We start from the raw sequence: 17,864 nt of genomic DNA on the forward strand, positions 1-17,864 counted from the left end.
TTAGTTTGTATGACTTTCTCTAAACCATGCTTCTTAGGTCAGGTGAGACTGGAGGGTACTTAAATGGCACTTTCATATTTATTGATGCATTTTGCGACAGCAAAACCAAAACCCTCAAAATCTTTCACTTCATCACACACCAGTGTGTACAAGTAACATCAACAAATAAAGCATGATTTTGCATTAGCAAGAAGAGACACCAACACTAATTCTCTTCTCAAGAAAAATCTTACCTGTCTGTAATCCTCATCATACAAAAGCCAGTAATCCAACAATCGGTATTCCTAACAGACCTTTACTTTACCTAATATTCTTTTCTAAATCCCAGCACACTTCCTGGACCACCCTGCTGATATTAAGAATCCCTCTAGAGAACTCTGTCTCCAGGTTAACCTCTCATAAACTACTGCCTGATTTCAGCTGGGAGTTACGCCCTTTTCACAGCTATAAAAATAAGCCCCACTTTTACACTCAGTTTTGAAATCCTGACCCAAAACATTCTTAATTTGTGTAACGTGAAATTTCTCTCAGGATAAAGGGAGACAAAAATAAATGGCAATTGTCTGGAACCAGGAGAATAAGGACTACTCGTAGGAGTGTCCATCAAAACAGAAGTTTGTTCTCATCACTGTACCTTTTACTCATTTAGAGGATTAGAATCTTCCACTTTGAAATACGAATTTTGAAAGCCATGCTCGCTTCCTGGAGACATCTTTCTCTAACACTATTGCCAGGCTTTCAAAAGGAGAAAAATTCCACTTGTTCACATACTGTTGAACAGTACGTGAACTGTGAAAGTTTGTCCACAAACTTTCATCCACTCATGTCTCTTCCTTTCTTGGCCTTTTTCTACTCGTTCTCCTCCCCTACGTTTCTGTTACAGATGAGAAACCAAAGTACAGATGATCTTCATATATCACTTCAGTGTCTGAAATCTCAGGTAAGGACTGGAAATTTGTTAACAGGAATTGTATAATTTAACTATATGTATTAATGTGCCAAGAACCATGTAAAGCTAATGTGTAATCATATTTGCCATAATCAATTCAATCTCACAGTATCTTCTTATATTTTTAAAATGTGGTGTTTGAAAGCCAGCAGTTGGTCACTTCCAGTTTCATAATATGATTTTGCTTTCTTCAACCTGCTTACCAGCTGAAAAATCAATAATTCCCTCTCCTTCCCAGATCTTAGTTCAGCACATAAATCATACCTCAAGCCCAAAATTAGCTTTCTGTAAGCATCCAGTTTAAATACAGTGTGATGTTTATCGCTTGCTCATGGCGACAGATACTACATGCCATGCATGATCACAAAACTGTTGAGGTTGGAAGGGACCCGAAGAGATAGTCTGATCCAATCCTCCTGCTCACACCTGGGTCAGCTCTTAAAACAGTTTGGAAAATAACAATCCTAGATCACCGTTGCCCTTTTTTTACCCTAAATAACCACTGGCATTTTAACAGAACTTCATGGCAGTTTTGTGCCATTCTAAGCAGTTTATCATTATCCTGTTCTTCTGTGATTCAATGATATTATATCATTTTCATAGCAATGAAATAGGATGCAGTTAATAAGAATTCAGTAGGTGGCACCAGAACACTGAAAAAAAAAAAAACTCTCAAACAGCAAAGGTATTGCAGTAACAGCAAGATACATTTCCCCATATAAACTTGTACAGGGATATTAGATAAAACAAAGGGAAAAAAAAATAAAAGAAGGATCCCGATACACTGGACTGTATTTCTCCAGTATTAATAGACATGTTGCTGAAAGCAATTTAGTTTTCCCAAAACATCCCACAGCTACAGATCTATGACAGATCTAACCTCTGGGTAACAAAGTTAACTGTGAAGTCACAGCTGTCTGCTCATGCTTAAATTCTAAAACACATACCTGGAAATTTAAAGGTTCAAATCTGAGAATATCTTTAATAAGGATGTTCAGCCCCCAGAAAACATCATGTGCGGTATGAAAGCCTGATGATCACCAACTGAGCAAGTTGGTCTATTTCCTCACATCTTAAACTTCACCCAGCCATAAACCATTTTAAGATAATATACATAGGATAGTCTCAGACATTCCAAGTGCAAGAATTAAAGTACGTAAAAAGTTGCTAATACAAAAGGTGTATGCAAGCTTCTCTTCACCTTCTCTTGATTTGGCCACTGGCTGGTTCCTACTAACCTACCCAAAAGCCAAGACCTATCAGTAGTGTTGGAGCACTTCTGGCCACGGTCGAGTGTCCTGCAAAAAGATACCCCCAGCACATACAGCCAGCAAATGGACAGCTTGGCTAATTGCTTTTCTGCTCTCCAATGTCTCTCTATTGGTTGGCAGACAAAGTGCAACTGCTGCCTTAAAAAAAGGTTTGACATGAGATGACAGGTTCCCAACGGAACTTGGACGAGCTAACCATCCTTTCTCCTGAAAGCTTGAAGGCATGAAGGCCCTGAGATTGAAATATGGGACTATTATATTTTGAAGCCCTTCAGTGTTCAACAAGAAAAGTAGATGGAAGAACTATGAAAGAAATCAGGCCAAACGTCTTAATCTCCAAGCAAAACAAGCTGTAGGGCACATTTGGAGGTCCAGGAGCAGCTGTATCACTGACGCAGTCATGGCTCTGCACCTGCTGCCGTGAGCCATGGTTGCACCCTTATAAGAAGTTAATGTTTGCCGCTGTTCTCTAAGGAAAGACAGAATAAAGCGAAAACACTTTCCATTTGGAAGGACCAAGCAACCCAAGAGCAGACAATTCAGACCTAGGATATGTTAAAAGATATTGTGTTTCAAGTAAGTCCAGGGTATGATCTTCTCAAGCAGAAGGAAGCACCAGCACATACTTCCTGTGCTTGTGTGTTATTAAAGGAAACTCCAACTGATAAGATAGCGAAACTGGAGAATCTGCATTAAAAGCCTAAAAACATTACCATGTTTTTATGGGCAAAATATTATCATGTTTTTATAGGCAAAAATGTCTTAACTGATGACAGGGAACATGCCTTTTAACTACTTTCTGCTTCGTATGTTGCACAATGGGTAAAATGGCCCCAGTTTTCTATTTCCTGCTGCTCTAGGCAGGGGACTGAGCCTGCAGGCAGGTACGTCAGGCAGCTTCTCCTCCGTGCACAGGAGTGCTGCAGTACTGCAGCCCGGACTGCACACAACACAGAGGAATGAGGAGGAAGAGGGTCCCTTTCTGCTAATAGCATATTTAGTGTTTTATCTAGCATGGTACCATACCCATCGGCTCTTCACAACCAGCTGCACTCTGCGTGACTTTGCTAGACCCGGGGAGGGGCGGAGGAAGTCGTTCTTCCTCTCAGCCTCACGTCTGCAGAACTGCTGGCTGCCCAGGGCTATTCTCTCCCAGGAAAAGTGCTTTGTGATTCTGCAGAGCTGCTGCCCTTTTCCCAGGACCTCCTCACCCTTTGGCATACTGGGCAGACCCCAACATCCCCCACCAAGCAGGACTTCACACTAAGCAGCCTGTGTAGGTCCAGAATCGGTCTGCCCTCCTTTTACAGCTGAACAGTGCTGCTCTGCCTCAGCAGGGTCAGGGCTCTTCACATCTGCACTGAAAGCAACAGGATGTGGGCTCCTTGTTCAGGTGGAGTAAAGCTCTTTGAGGGGGTCTTCTAGCAAACAGCACAGACATTACTCAGCTCCACTGCAAGCCAATGCTAAATTGAAGAAAAAAAAAGAAAAAAAAGAACAGTTCCTGGTGGGAGGTAAAGGGTGAGTAAGGCAAGGAACTACACAAAGTGCTGCCAACCTCCATTCTTTGGTTTATTTTTAAACTTCAAGTGGGGTAGGATATAATTCACACCTATTTTAAGGCTCCTTTCCGCTGCCAAAACCAGCTAAAGAGACCTTAAAGTAAATGAGCATCAGGGCCAGAGATGTTACTGCTGCTTTTGGCAGCAAACACAAAATGAAGGGATCCTCTGCTACTTTTTAAATAAATCTGGGCAAACCTATGAACAGGCTTGAAAACACTTCAACATCTGAGTAACTCTATATCACAGAAGACCCCTCAGATTTTATAAGGATCACGTGTGCTGAAGTGCTTTCATAAGCACAGAGTGCAGAACTAAACTTTAGCCTTTATCATTATCTGTATTTGGGGAAGAAAAGTGTTTCTGTTTTCTGGGCAAACTGCTGCTTTTTGAAAATTGGTTAAAAGAAAGCCACGTGAGGTTCACACACAAAAAGTATGTGAAATTTTGCATGCCCTGAGTTAAAAATCAATAAATACTCATTTAGGATTAACATGTAGAAACTTTTCAGTTTCTAAGTGGGACATTTCAGATGGTCCTAAAAAAAAGTGCCTAATATTTTTTCATTGCAGATTTAACAAAAGCACTTCAAAATAATCTATAATCCTAACTGATAAAAAACTCAATAGCTGTACAGCAGTCATAGGAATGATATAAATGTACAGCAGCTGAGAATTAAAACTAAGCAAATATTATAAAATCTATTCCCATGGGACATATTCACAATATTTATTTTCACCAGAAATTTGGGATAAACAGTTGAAACTGTAAATTTTAATCTAACAGAAGTTCTGAAATGATTTGATTGAGAAAAGCCAATTGTCTCCATTTGGCACCAGGCTGTAAGTGCTCATTCTAATTCTCCAAAATTATAATTGAAATAAACAGTTCCAGTGTGAGTTTGTCAAAACGTTTCCTGTCACACAAGTCCATTAATAATTGTCCCCAACGTGACTCCTTAACACACTGCAATCACAGTTTAAGAACCTGATCCCGCCACTCTTTCCTAGCACGAGTATCCCTCGGAGGAGACCTGGCTTTGTCCTTCCCAAGACCCAGGGAACCTTTGCTCCCACCTGAATTCCATCACGAAAGGCGGAGTCTTTCTGCAAACCGTGTCTCAGGAATAAGCACAGGCCTACACTACAACTCAATGTAATAGGACATAGGACTGTATTTTTAATGAAAATCAACCTTTAAAATTAATGTTTTTTCTTGCTTGCCAACACCTATGCACTTCTTGCTGTCCATCTTCCAGGATGGGAGTTTCGGAGCCAACTAGAAGAGCTCAGCAGCAGTTAGAGCATTAGGGAAGGCAATGAATTCAAACTGGCCAGAAAACTAGTATGAGGGCAGGAGATGGAATTAAGAAAAACTTATCGCTGGCAGATACAAGAACACAATGCTGTGTTCCGCAATGTTGCAGACTTAGGAAAGAGGGGGAAGGACAAACATCAAAGTTTGTCCACTCTGCTATTATACAGAGCCTGTCTTAAGGAAACAATAAGAAGAAAAGCTTACGAATGCTGAAATATTTTCTCAGCTAACCTGAAATTATATTTCAAAAATAATTTCAAAACCAGAATTTTCTGATTCCACTTATACAATGCAAGAGTTTAATTTTCCCACAGAAAAATAAAAATGCAGAGAAAAACAGAAATTTCCCTCAAGAAATATCACATTCATGGAAGCAACATTTGTTATGAACGAGAACTGGAATTTCACGAAACCATAAACCTGGAGTAGAACATGAACCAAAGGCAGCAATTCAAATTCATTTTGCCAAGTACACACATCTTGCAAACTCAAAATAAATACCTAGAAATATCAAGAATTTATCAAGCAGAAGAAAGGCATTCCTATCAATTGCACTGCATTTTAAATGACATCCTCAGTCTTCATAGGAATACTTTAACTACAGTAACCCACTTGTTCAACTACAGCTAACAACGCCTTTGCTGCTCTGTGGTTTCTCTCATGCTGTTTACTTCTGTTTTTCTTCTACAGAACCCTACTCAAAAGGAAGAGGGTGCAGCATACTGTGGTTTAGAGCTTAAGCACTTCCAAATGGTGAAACTGTGTTACCATAGCACCCACATGCTCAAGCAATCAGACCTATCTCAGTGCTAAACCACAACTTCTCTAGTGCAGTCATGAAATTTCCCTATTAAACTCCTTTTCACCAAATTTGCATTTATAATTATTTTTAGTTGTACAAATTCATTAATATGATACTCAAGGCTGCTTTGCAGGGAGAATGTGTAATGATGTGAACTGTCTGCAAGAGGGGAGAACATCAAATCCTGATGTAACAGTTAATTCAGCTGTGAAACGTTGGCTACCATCCACAGCCACTAAGAAACACCTATACATGAGGAATGTAAGATTGGCTGTCATACTTGCTTGGTAATTTCGTGATACATACAAAAGAAAAAATGTGCTAATGCTGCTTTGCCTTTTGTATATTTTCAGTGTTTGTGCATGTGCAGAGCCAAGAGCCAGAGTACATCTGCTAAACTTACCATTATGTCAAGCAGCAGTACCTAACCTCAGGTATAACTCTTCTAGCTCCAAATCTACCATGAGCAGAAAGAAACACTTGATCCAAACTATCAGCTTATGATACAGACAGGCTGGTTTTGGAATTGCTGAGTGCATATTGTTTGTGGCAAACAAAAGAAAGGAAGGACTTGCAACAATTACACTCTCTTCTCAATTTCTGTGCCCATGTTTTTGCAATTGCCTCCTCTGCTAGTTCTATGTATTCAGCAGAGTTGAAGGCAGATCAGTTCCCAAGATTTCTGACCACAAAAAGAATCTGCAACTGAGAACTGGCTGACTACTGGAGAGAGTGCGAGCTAAGGGCAAACTTCTTTATCTTGGACTATCTCATTGGACCTTGGCTTATTTAAATACCTGACTTAGTTCTCTATCCACCTCTGAGCTGCTTCATGGTAAAAGTGTATTGCTGTATTGCAGACATCTTCCTGACTACAAATTGCTTTTTACATAATTTTGCCAGCAATAAAAAAAAGAATGGGTCCTGGAAATGTTTCTCTAAACTCTCTCTAGTCAGCTCAAATGATAAACCATAAACAGTTTAAATACATACTGTAAGAATTGCAGCATTTGAGCCACTGATAATCTAAAATCTATCAAAATCATAAATCTCCCCTTTGGTATAGGTCTGTTAGCAGGAAGTACTTCGATCAACAGCTCTGTATCTACAAGGATTATTTCAGTGAGGTGAAATCTGTGAGTTTTAATCAGTGAATTTCAAAAAAAGTGCAGCTAGAAATTTTTAAAAATAAATGAACACTTCTTTCAAGAAATGATACCCACCTATGAGCTTTTACTCTACGTAATAATATTTTTCTCTAATCAGTTGTTGAATTAAAGACTCAAATAAATATAATGTGGCTAACTGTCCTAGGGGTTCTGAGGGAGGAGTGTAGCTTACAGAGATAAACAAATAATTTTCAGGTGCTCTGAACATTTATGTCTCCAACTGGCATCACCTGGATGCAAACACGCAGCTCTCCTACAAAATAGGATCAAAGTACAATCAAAAATGGAAAGAAAGCTCGTAGGCTGTGAAAAGACACAATAACATTTCCTTTAATTTAATTTTATTTTTAAAAACTTTAGAAGCATATTGTATTCAGAGCCAATAAAGAATTTTAGCTGGGAGACTAACTTTCAGGGCAAGGTTGCTTTCTACTAATTTAATTTTATTTATAATGCAGGAATATCAGTGTTCGTCGATCACAAATATAACTGCTTGGTGCTATGCTCTGGTTGTGTACAAGAAGTTATGCCTGCAAAGTTTTCATTTAGACATAATGGAAAAACAGAAAAGAATCTTTATAGTTTTACAAAGGAAACAAACAAAACAAACAAACAAACAAACAAACAAACAAAAAAAAAAAAAAAAAAAAAAAAAAAACAGAAAACTTGTCCCAGGTGTTTACAAGATCTTAACTAAAGAAGAGATGCATGAAACAGAATAAAGATGTTCCTACTAAAAAGCCACCACTAAAATTTCATTTTTTCCGGTGATCTGGCATTCATCTTCCTGCTCCAAGCTGAACAGGACCCTCGGCAGTTCCTGTGCCCCATGAGCCAATGTCCCAGCGAGACGTCGCTAATCAGCAGTGCTCCAAACTATCCTGCTACTCTCAGTCACCTCCCATGACCCAAATTTCTTGCAGCATTATTAGATCCTAACCAGAATTGGTTAATATACATCTTGCTTCTGTTTCTTAAAAGCACAGAGAGTACAGAGATATAATAGTTCTTCTGGCTCAGTGGAGATCCATTCCCAGGCCAACTCTGCCTGCCGGGCATCCCCCTTGCCCACCCAGGGCTGCCAACTGTGTTTCAAGGGAGAGTGATTTTACTTGGTGAGTATCTTCACTTTTTCTTTCTTTTTTTTTTCCTACAGACATTCAGGCCAGAAATGACCAACAAAGTCAAATGAATACCATTCATCAGAGACACTACTGAATACCTTTCTTGCTGTCCATGAAGTATTATGACTAATAGCATTCACTGATCAACAGCTAAGTCAGCCATACACTTGTTAGGTTACAATTTAAAGTAAAGTAAAATAGTGACACATAATAGGAAGCATCATTTAAGGATCAGATTTTACCACCGTTATACAAAAATGATTTGAAAAGTAAATTATTCATTGAAGCATATCAATATATTTAAGAAAAACTGTCAGTTAAAAATTATGTATATATGTTCCCTATGTAAAATAATAGGGAATTATTTTTATTTATTTATTTATTTTAATGTAAAAGCAGACATTTACCAGTATTTAAATTAGTCAGAACTTCCAATGTTTGATGGATAACCTGATATCCATCTTGTACTCAGCTAGCATGAGGACAGTTGGGTCTGTGCCCTGCTCGGTAATTACACAGACACTGCTTCAGTGTTACTACTGTGTGAGCAGTCGGACACAGCCTCCATCTCTGTGCCTCTATAACATCATCTGCAAAGTGGAGACAGTGGCACTATCCTATTAAACTGGCATATTGTGGTCAGAAAATCATTTTCATTAAAAATCATGAAGTTTGCAGTCAAACCTGACAGTGCTATAAAAAATAAATATGTTCAGACCCATCTGATGGCACAAACAGGGAGAGCCGTGAGACTGCAAAGAGTCAAATAGACTCTCAAAGAGAGACAACTCAGACTTGAACTCCCCAGAACGCCATGCACGTACATACAAAATCTCACATTATCTCAAAATCTGGATTGCTCTGCCCCTTCAGGAAAGCTGAGCCAACACTCAGGAGCATGGACCTGTGATTCGTGTCACAACAGAAGCAACAGTGATGAACAGCTTACACAGCAGTGCTGAGCACCCACAACTCCTCCTAGAATCAGTAAAAACTTTGAGTGAAAGGGGTTTCTCTATCCCCTTGACCTTTTTTTTCTTGCTCTTTTTTGCTATTTTAATTCAAGCAATCATGAGACGCTAGCCTCAACTTTAACCTACCCATCTATCTGGGAATGATAAGAAGGGGGTGGGGGTGAGTGGGTGGAATAGTTCATCTGATTTTGCTTTCAGTTCTGCGCTGGCCATTCTTTTCTAAAAGACTGTGTTTGCTGAAGATGTCAGGAGATGAAAATACAGGCTCAGAACAACTCCACTGGGCTCACAGGGATTGCAGAGCCCAGTATTCTAGCAAAGAACCTGTGAAATCTAAAGCTCACATTTCTCAGGATGTGAACAGGAATAATTTCAGTACTTTAAACAATTCAAAGCAACAGAAGCACAGTCTGTTTCTTTCTTTTGTATGTAGCAAGTAATTTTTATTAGCATTTCATAAATCTTCGCTTTTTTGTTTGTTTTTTTACCACAATTTTGTAACCTAAAAACGCTGAGTGGTTTGGGTGAGAAGATTAAAATCAAAGATACTAAGTAAAGAATGCTGGACAAAAAATTATTTAGGAGGAGTTTTATTGACTTTTCAAAGTATAGGGACCCAGAGAAAGCCCTCAGGCCAAAGCCAAGAGAACATCCAATTACATGCTCCAGATAATTTAAACTCTTGCTTTAGACACAGAAATGCACAGGCCAGAAAATTTAGCAGACCTGTAAACATTTCTGATGTCTAATAAAAAGAAAGACGTATGTAGTGGCAACTGTACATCTTACAACAGCAAGTACAACTCCCACTTGGAAGTGGGAGGTCAGAAAAGCTATGTGAGCAGGAAAATGAGTATCAGGTTGTATACAGACACACACGCAGACAGAGCACCGTGGACGTAGTATGTATAATGTCTCCTGTGAGGACAGATGGAAAAGCTGACACAAAAAGACACAGAATGTGCAAATGTGGGTAAGAAATCTATTCTTTGCAGGTCTCTAATTTTCCAGCATTTGGTTGAAATAGTGATGAATTTATGACCACTTGACCTGGTAAAATTAACTGTTTTTTTCCTTTTTAACCAAGGGAATGTATCAGAATTTTTTCAGTGTGTAGATTAAGACACTTGCAGAGTTTATTGAGCATCCCTACAGCCACAGAAATGTGATTATATGAACGAAGCAAAAAAAAGACAAAAGGTTCTGGTAAGTGTTCACTTCCGCACCCAAATTCATCAATGTCTTCAGTAGGAATTAAGCCCATAATTTAAATTAAGACGATGTTCTGAATGAGGAGTGCTACAAAGGCTGTGGTATAAGCACGGGACAGATCCCTAATATCACCCCAGCAACAAATACGAATGGGTATCAGGGACTGACAGGGCTGAATTCAGCATTCAGCTCTGCTGGTTGGGGAAGGCATGTGAGCCTTTCGTCTGCCTGCCGCTTGGTGCACGTAGACCAGCTCCGGTGTGGAAGTGCCTGGCTTTCTGTGGGCTGGTCTGCACCAGATGTGAATGCTTGGATCAACTGAACTACAATCAAAACCCATCACGACCTACAGGACCCACTGCCAAACTTCAATAATTTGTCTATTTTTATAACACTTCATGATGCAAACTGAAAATTTCAAGGTAATTTCATTCAAATTGAAATCATGACAGTTTGTGATGGTGCCCAGCATCAGCACAGCAACTGAGACCATTACACCTGAAGCCTTGAGGAAGCTGCAGCTGCTCAGTTTGGACTTTCAAGATTAGCTTCACACCCAGAAAGTCTGAAAAATCTATTAAAAAGTAAAACTCTATCTTTGGGTTCCCATTTTGTACAGGATGGGTTTGTAACAAATCCCATGGCAAAGAATGGATGACACACTGCCCCGCATAACAGAGAAGGTATAGAAGGAAATTGAATTAAAGGCTGTCCTTTCATTTTGGTAGGTGCCTGGGATAGATAACTGCCCCAAGGGAATATGGTTCTCTAATGAATGAGCACAGAAATGGAACTCTTATGAAAGCATCCTCCAAAGAACGCAAGAAACAATGGTAGGATCCCTAACGCCTCTTACACCAGCTGACATCCCCTCAGCCCCCTCATGGGTGACTGGAATCCGGCCGCAGCGAAGGAGCTGGCTGTGCAGAGGTGAGGTGCTGCTGGCTGAGCGGGATCCCAGTGCTCATGGGAACTTCTCAAACGAGACCAGTTGCAGTCTGTTTGACCACACTGTTCCCCCTGTGAGCATGGGGATTACGTGAGGAACGTAGGCTTCTTGCCAGAGCATCTGCTCTCCAGACAGGAGTGCAGGTGCTTTTACTTGGCAAAGGTAGTACAATGGCTTAATAGCCAAGCATGTTTTGTCTCACAATTTTAAGGTACTGGCAATTGCCAATGAAAGCCATCTTTTACCACACCAATGTTACTGAGCTTTGGTACTACATTACCAAACGTAGTGTTAAAGATCCTGCTTACGCAGCTAGCTGTGTTCAGGGATGTGTCAGTCTTGCTTTGCTGTGCCCTGTAGTTGTGTCTATTTGGCTATGAGTCATTAGTCAGCTAAATGGTTAAACACCCGTTTCAGTATAAGTCAGCTGCAGTTTGGATTTGAGTGGCTAAACTACGGGAGGGTTCCTTTTCTCTTGTGTGTGAACTTTCTTCCTCTGTCCTTAGGGGACAAAACTGCGAGGTCAGTTTTGGTGGTTACCCATCAGTCAGCTTGGAGTTTTGCTTGGTCTTCATCTGTTAGTTTGGCAGAGATTTTGAGCTATCATAAAGTAAATAAAATGCATGGCAAATCACCACCTCTCTAGGAAGTGGAAGAAAAATTATTTGAGCACTTTAACACAACAAAATTGTAGTTAAATGTGCTTAGTCTCTACTAGTAGCTTTGTCCAGCAATATGTTTTTTGTGGTCCTGTCCAGGCTATGTATAATGCTGACACTCACAACAGCTTATGATGACACGTTAATATACTAGTGGTCTAAAGGAGGGGTTTGGGGACAGCTGTAGGTCCAGCAAAGCTCTGTTGCTTTGCGCACATGCACCAGACAATGGTACCGTCAGCTGGGAAGCCTAAAATTGCACAGTTCCTAATTCTCTGCCTCTTCTGGAACAGTTTCAGTGTCCTGCCTCTAAACTGCAATGGTCCCTGGTGTTACAGGCAAGGCTCTTCCTGCCTGGCACAGTTTGTTTTCTTGCCATCATGTACCTGCTTACATCAAACTCCAGGAAACTGGTCTCTGACTCCACAGCACAAATATTCCCATCTTAAAGATGCGTTCAGTCTCTGTAGCCTAAATGCTGGCTGTTTCATACACAAGTCTCACTACAACCTTGCAGTTGCTTCAGAATTTCAATGTAGATTGCATAATTTGGGGTGCCTTGAAAGTTTGCTCTGTCTTCCAGCTTGACCAAAAGTCCTGAGATTTAGAGATGATAAGATCAAAGAGATTGGCTTGGCCTTCTATAAAGTTATTTAAATCTTTTATAAATTCTTCTATAAAGTTATTTAAATGATTTTTCAGCAAGCCTGTGACATGACTATGTCACCCTGATTATCTTCCTAGTTTTAACCAGATTGCACCAGGGGAATACTGTTTGACTTCAGGTAGACTAGCAAGCTCAATGGAAAAGTCTTTCTTTTCAAAAGCTAACCTACTTAATTTCAAAGGAATTTCCAAATTCACCCATTTGACCCCATTTAATCATCTATTGTTAAAGATAGAAAAAAAATTAAATTCCTAGCTTTGTTCCTGCCAACCACAGGAAGAAGAAGGAAATGCCCACTTCCACCTAGTCTGTGACTTCAGAAATGTGTACGTGTTCCAGAAAGAGAGCACAGTCCAAATCATTTAATGGTTTAAGGCTGGATATTTTGTTGTTTTTTGTTGGTGGTGGGGGTTTTTTGAACAAGGACAAGAACTGAGACATGAAATAACAGCAAATAATGATTGTAGATGTACGTGAGCAGTTGCATTAATTACAAATTGCAGCAATGTACTTATTTTCATTTGCAGAACTAAAATGGCAGGCAAGTGGCCAGAGCTGTATTTTGCTCTTCCTCTGACACCACCAGGAAGAGTCTGAGTTGCATCAGAAGATCTAGCTCACAAGGCATGCTTTCAACTGTATAAAGCAAAACAAGCACAATATAAGCACTGTGGGGTTTTAACTCTGTTTGGAACTAATGGACTTCTCTTCATTTCCTGGTAAATGGCAGCCTACAAGAACTATATGGTATCACAGGATGTGGGTGTCTTAATTTTATCTCCTTTTTGCAGTGTGCTGGTCTCTATTTAGCAAACCAGCTCTCAGCTAGCATTTTAAGCAAGCGCCTTCCCCTTCCCATGGCAAGGCTGCTTGTCAACCCACAAATGAGTAAACTTCCTCACTGAGGTAAGTAAGGTGAATAGCAGCAATATACAAAAATATTAACACTTCAGCCTACAGCGTTTGAAAACACAGAATCCTACAAAACTTAATTACCAGAAAGTGCAATTGTCCTAATGACTCATCTCTCATTTTTAGCTACAAAGCAGTCCATAAGCAGCCTCTCCAATGACGCAAGCCTCATGGTACATCACAGTACGAGACAGTCATCATCTAACAAATGAGATGGTTTGTGCTTTAACGTCTGTGAGCGTTACTCTACAGAGAAAATCCCGAGACCGTCCTGGACTTGGACCATTTGAGTCGCCCAGTACAAACACCTGATGTACTTTTTTTCTCTCATAGTTTTGCCATTGCTTCTCCAAGCTGGTACCTCAGCTAACACACCGAGCCATGACAGACCACCCCCACACCGCTGCCAACAGGGACAAAGAGCTGCACCTCCTCACAGAAGGCCACTGAAGGAATAAATACGCCTGTGCAAAATAGATAAGGAAATAGAAATCACTTAAGAAAATGCATACAACCCACTAGCAAAGATTAAAATGTATTTGATATGTGATTCTTTTCAACCATATACCACCCCTAAAAGTGACACTGAAATATTCACCTCAATCCACTTGCTTTTCCCAGCTGGCTACGAATGCAGTTCATCATTGCCAAGAGATGGTTCTCCCAGTCAAGGGCTTTCAGATGGGTTTCAGGATTGCTGTACAGTGCACGCTATTGCCTGAAATACCTATTCACATTTGTGGGTTTGTTCCCTCTCCAGAAACACTTTGTGAGACCTGATTTTGAGAAAATTCATTTCAGCCAAAAGTAAATATACAAGTTCAATAATATTTCTGAAATAAACATATATTTTCCTTCATCTAATCAGCTTCCAGTCAACACAAATTACGACAGCACGGCTACATAGCCTGTTATCCAGTACCCATCCCAGGTGTCTGGTCATACAATCACTTTTCCCCATTGTATTGTTCCTTAAACCTTTATAAGAAACTTTTATCAATGGGACAGCTGTTTGAGAAAGAGATTGGCACTTCAATATTACATGAATGCTTTTTACTACCAGTATTTTCTTTTCCAGCTCTGACTGGAAACAACCTCAATGAAATTAAATTAGCTAATTTTTTATTATTCACTCTCCACAACTTCCTTTGTGTACATGTGCTGGGACTGGCTGGGACAGAGTTCCCTTTCCCCACAGCAGCCCATACAGCGCTGCGCTTTGCTCTTGTGGCCAGAACAGTGTTGATGGCACACCCATGTTCCGGCTGCTGCTGAGCAGGGCTGGCTCAGCACCAAGGCTCCCTCCCCAATTCCACCCCCAGGGGCCAGTAGTCTAGGGGTGGGCTGGAGGTGAGGAGTGGACACAGTCAGGACAGCTGCCCTAAACTGACCAGAAGGATATCCCCTACTGTATGATGCCACACAGCAATAAATCCAGGGGAGAAGGGGGGACACCCATTATCAAGGTGTTCCTGAGCAACTGTGATGCACGCTGAGGTCCTTGCTTCCCAAGAAGCTGCAGTACATCTCTTGCTAATGGGAAGTAGAGATTTTTTTTTCTCCTTTTGCTGCCATACAGACTTTGTTTTTTTTCCTTTCATTAAGCTGCTCCTCATCTCAAACCAGGAGCTTTACTTTTTTCATCATATTTTCTCCCCCTGTCCTTCTGAGGAGAGGGAGAGAGAGAGCAGCTTGGTGGTACTTAGCTGCCCATTGGTTGTTAAACCACCACTGTACAAGCTGGACTAAAGATTTTTAATAGAATCAATGTGTTTTGTTTTGTTTATCTTTTTTTTTTTTTCTTCTGTGCCATATTACATTCCAAGTATTCTTTAACTAACTACTGAAGGTTCATTGATCTGAAATGCAAAGAGCCACCCTCAAAAAGATGATTTCTGGAGTACACTGACTACCCCACCGAGCTCCACTCTAACAACTGATGTTAATGATAAGGCAGTTGGTTTTTTGGTTTTATTTTAAGTTCATATTCACAAGCCTCTTCAAGAACTTTTGGGTGAACACCACATTGTTCAGTTCTGAAGCTAACTTTCTGAAGACAAGATGCACAAGCTTTATGCAGAGATCTTTCCTGAAAGAAAATCTAGCATCAAGCAAAAAGGCAATAGTCTAGCCCTATACCAACAAATCCAAAAATGCTTCCAAGATTGCAGGTCCAGATCAAGCATACCAGAGAGCAAAGGGTCCATCTGCCATGCCTTGGCTGCTACATGAGGAAGCCTGAACCTGCAGGAGGGAAGGGAACAGTGCCGTGTGCCTGGATGTCCCCCGACAGTCACAGGGCCAGGCCGCAATGAGAAGCTTTGAGCATTTTTTACCTGCAGAAGAGATCCACAGATGTTTACACCTAGACATTTCACATCATATTTCTTATCTACCATACCATTTTTATGAATTATTTTTTAATTTAATAGTTTGGATTATTACTGAGGTTTTGGAAAAGACTGGTAGCAATAAAAATACTTCAATTTTATAAAAGAAAACAACTGTTTCTCTCTGCTTAACAGATTTATAAATATTAGAAAAAAGAAAGAAAGAAAAAAAAAGAAAGATTGATTTCAATGAATTTGCCTGATAGGCAAATCGTACATGCCATTGAAAAGAAGGATATATTTATATAAAGAAATACAGAAAGTTCATTCTGATTAATTATTAGCCTGCTGACAGTACAGAGCTAATGCAACAGACCTGGATGTGTCCTTGTAAGGAAAAAAGCGGCAGGAACTGGATTTTGCAGAATACGAACAACCCTTGTATCTCAAGAGAATCCTCAAAATTCCCCCAGATCTGCGGAATCTGTACATTATGATGTTCAGATCTTTTTTTTTTTTTTTCTTTTCTCCTGTACTCTGCACTCTGCAGAAAACTCCTGTCCTAGCTGAGAAATTCTAAGGAATATTTTTACTTCCTCTATTTTTCCACATAGCGAGGCTTCATATGCAAAGAAGACATGGGCCTGGCTGGTGCTCACCATTTCAATTACGTTAATAAATGTATCAAAAGCAATATCAAAAACATTCACTAGTAAGTCTGTAAACACTGGACATTTAAATCATATTAAATCTAATGCTTTTTAGGCAAAGAATCATCAAAGAACTGAAATTCTGAAAGTGTTTTGGTTTTTATAACAGCAGGCATACGAAAAGCACCTTATTATAAAGACAATACGCGGAGAGCCCAAGCTAGGATCTATTTGCAGTCAAACCGGTATCTTCTTCAGCAACTGCATTGTGAAGCTTCTAAGTGGATTGTGCAGACAAGAAACCAACATCCAACACTTCAAATACTCAGCATCAGGCGCTGTCAGTCATTCCCAGTATTCTTCATTATGAGTGAAATCTCCTGTCTCGGTATGAGAAGAAGTCACACAGATTTGGTTTTGAGTTTGTTTTTGAGCAAAGGCTTTGAAGCACTTTTTGTTCTGAAACATATCATTACAATGAATTTTGTGACAGATCATTTCCCTAACGATCACGTTTCCTGTAGTGAGACTTCTCATCTGTCTCTAAACTGCACCAACACTGCAACCACGTGCACATGGTAACAACTCCCACCTCCAGTGAAAATGCCATTATGTGCACATGGACAGGATGCAGAGATGTGTCACTCTGACCTACAGCACAGATGAGGAGCCTGCTGCACCAGCGTGGCTGAGCTGTTTTGATTTTGCATTTGTTTTACAAGGAGATTAGACAGTAACTTTAATAGAAATCCAGATTGTGAAGAGTTATCATTATAGTCCTGACCATGCTAATTCCTGTTTGCGTTCACCTCCTGCAGTACACAGTAATTCCTGAACATGAAATTAAGTGCAGCTGCTAAATGGACTGGTGCTGCAAAATGGCCAGCACTGTTTGCATTACCGCTATTTCCCTGCTCTTAATTTACTCATTTCTCTCTAACTTGCTTATGCTCCAGAACACATACAAGTTACCACTCTTTGATCTTACCCAACTGTCCAAGCAGCACTTTACTTTGTACTTCAATTTAACGCCCCTGCCTGAAAGTAGGCAGAAATTTTCCATTGAAGCTGACAGCAGTGCTCTCTCAGGAAGAGGGATTTACCCTTACATCATTCCCCACCAGCCCTTGCTGATTTTCAGGCTACATTATTGTGTCCACTCTCAACTAGAGTAACAAGTACTGTATGCAGAAGATTACTGAGGATTTCTGCAAGCGTCTGAGGTGATATACACACCCCCTCCCACTTGGCTGACTGACTGCAAGGATTCATTAAATGAATGGATAATTTTGCAAAACAATCAGCGTTGGACTCTAC

The 17,864-nt window shown here is 40.1% G+C and overlaps 1 protein-coding gene across 17 annotated transcripts in view; it reads right to left on the reverse strand.

The window, feature by feature from the left end:
• PTPRC (protein tyrosine phosphatase receptor type C) overlaps positions 1 to 17,864 on the reverse strand; it is a 64,491-nt gene that overhangs the window by 32,120 nt on the left and 14,507 nt on the right. The gene's annotated exons all lie outside the window — the stretch shown is intronic.

This window comes from Anas platyrhynchos, chromosome 8, assembly GCF_047663525.1.
Source record: "Anas platyrhynchos isolate ZD024472 breed Pekin duck chromosome 8, IASCAAS_PekinDuck_T2T, whole genome shotgun sequence".
NCBI classification, from domain to species: Eukaryota; Metazoa; Chordata; class Aves; order Anseriformes; family Anatidae; genus Anas; species Anas platyrhynchos.